Source organism: Bison bison, unplaced genomic scaffold (assembly GCF_000754665.1).
Source record: "Bison bison bison isolate TAMUID 2011002044 unplaced genomic scaffold, Bison_UMD1.0 scf7180017864037, whole genome shotgun sequence".
Classification (NCBI taxonomy): Eukaryota; Metazoa; Chordata; class Mammalia; order Artiodactyla; family Bovidae; genus Bison; species Bison bison.
The window spans coordinates 10,300,833-10,303,415 of record NW_011494609.1 but is presented as its reverse complement, the minus strand read 5'-3'; positions in this window follow the sequence as shown (position 1 = coordinate 10,303,415).

Below are 2,583 nucleotides of genomic sequence, written 5' to 3'. Positions count from 1 at the left end.
TTGTTGTTGTTCAGTCTCTAAGTCCTGCTCGACTCTTTGCGACCCCATGAACAGAAGCACGCCAGGCTTCCCTATCCTTCACCATCTCCTAGAGTTTGCTCAAACTCATGACCATTGAGTTGATGATGCCATCCAACCATCTCATCCTCTGTCACTCCCTTCTCCTCCTGCCCTCAATTTTTCCCAGCATCTGGGTCTTTTCCAATGAGTCAGCTCTTCGCATCAGGTGGCCAAGGGACTGGAGGTTCAGCTTCAGCAACAGTCCTTTCAATGAATATTCTGAGTTGATTTTCCTTAGGATTGACAGGTTTGACCTCCTTGCAGTCCAAAGGACTCTTAAGAGTCTTCTCCAGCACCCTGCAGTCATCATTCACAGTGATTTTGGCTTACAATTGCTGTCTAGTTTTAAATCCACATGAATGGACATTAAAAACTAGTTATTTATATAGTTCATTGTAAATTTCACTTTGTAAGCATGTTTTATCAAGGAGCGGTGGCTGCACAGGCGCAGGAGGGCCTAGAGGAGCTATCCCATGTTGAAGGTCAGGAAGGGCGGCGGTGAGGATACCCCTCATCCAAGGTAAGGAGCAGCAGCTGCACTTTGCTGGAGCAGCCATGAAGAGGTACCCCACACCCAAGGTAAGAGAAACCAAAGTAAGACGGTAGGTGTTGCAAGAGGGCATCAGAGGGCAGACACATTGAAACCATACTCATAGGAAACTAGTCAATCTAATCACATTAGGACCACAGCCTTGTCTAACTCAGTGAAACGAAGCCATGCCCATGGGGCCACCCAAGACGGGTGGGTCATGGTGGAAAGATCTGACAGAATGTGGTCCGCTGGAGAAGGGAATGGCAAACCACTTCAGTATTCTTGCCTTGAGACCCCATGAACAGTATGAAAAGGCAAAATGATAGGATACTGAAAGAGGAACTCCCAGGTCAGTAGGTGCCCATATGCTACTGGAGATCAGTGGAGAAATAACTCCAGAAAGAATGAAGGGATGGAGCCAAAGGAAAAACAATACCCAGCTGTGGATGTGACTGGTGATAGAAGCAAGGTCCGACTCTTCAGAGTCCCTTGGACTGCAAGGAGATCCAAACAGTCCATTCTGAAGGAGATCAGCCCTGGGATTTCTTTGGAAGGAATGATGCTAAAGCTGAAACTCCAGTACTTTGGCCACTTCATGTGAAGAGTTGACTCACTGGAAAAGACTCTGATTCTGGGAGGGATTGGGGACAGGAGGAGAAGGGGATGACAGAGGATGAGATGTCTGGATGGCATCACTGACTCCATGGGTGTGAGTCTGAGTGAACTCCGGGAGTTGGTGATGGACAGGGAGGCCTGGCGTGCTGCGATTCATGGGGTCGCAAAGAGTCGGACACGACTGAGGGCCTGAACTGAACTGAACTGAACTGATCCCTATCTGTGATCACCATCATTTTTCATTCCCTCCCTCCTGGTCCACTTTTGATTTGCCAAAGTATGTTTTGTAGTTGAACTTTCAGCCAGGATCTGCAGTGGGAGTCAGCACTTCCACTCTGCAAGGCAAACTGAAAAATGGAGACTTTCATCAGGGCAGGATGGGCCCAACTAACCTGAAGTTCCTACAACTCAGAGGAAGAGGAGGATGTCAGTAGGTAACCAGTCATGCTGTCACAGCCCTGACCCATGTTGATTTAGTGAATTGAAGGGCAGTAATGGGCTTCCCTTTTCACAGCTATTTGTAAGGACTCCCCAGACAGCCATTTTGCTCTTTTGCATTTCTTTTCCATGGGGATGGTCTTGATCCCTGTCTCCTGTACAATGTCACGAACCTCCGTCGTATAGTTTGTATAGTTCGTCAGGCACTCTATCTATCAGATCTAGTCCCTTAAATCTACTTCTCACTTACACTGTATAATCATAAGGGATTTGATTTAGGTCATACCTGAATGGTCTAGTGGTTTTCCCTACTTTCTTCAGTTTAAGTCTGAATCTGGCAATAAGGAGTTCATGATCAGAGCCACAGTCAGCTCCCGGTCTTGTTTTTGCTGACTGTATAGAGCTTCTCCATCTTTGGCTGCAAAGAATATAATCAATCTGATTTCAGTATTGACCATCTGGTGATGTCCATGTGTAGAGTCTTCGCCTGGGTTGTTGGAAGAAGGTGTTTGCTATGACCAGTGCGTTCTCTTGGCAAAACTCTATTAGTCTTTGCCCTGCTTCATTCCATATTCCAAGGCCAAATTTGCCTGTTACTCCAGGTGTTTCTTGACTTCCTACTTTTGCGTTCCAGTCCCCTATAATGAAAAGGACATCTTTTTGGGGTGTTAGTTCTAAAAGGTCTTGTATGTTTTCATAGAACCGTTCAACTTCAGCTTCTTCAGCATTACTGGTTAGGGTCAAGGCTATATTGTCACCCTGCTTATTTAATGTATATGCAGAGTACATCATGAGAAACACTGGGCTGGAAGAAGCACAAACTGGAATCAAGATTGCCGGGAGAAATATCAATAATCTCAGATATGCAGATGACACCACCCTTATGGCAGAAAGTGAAGAGGAACTCAAAAGCCTCTTGATGAAAGTGAGTGGAGAGT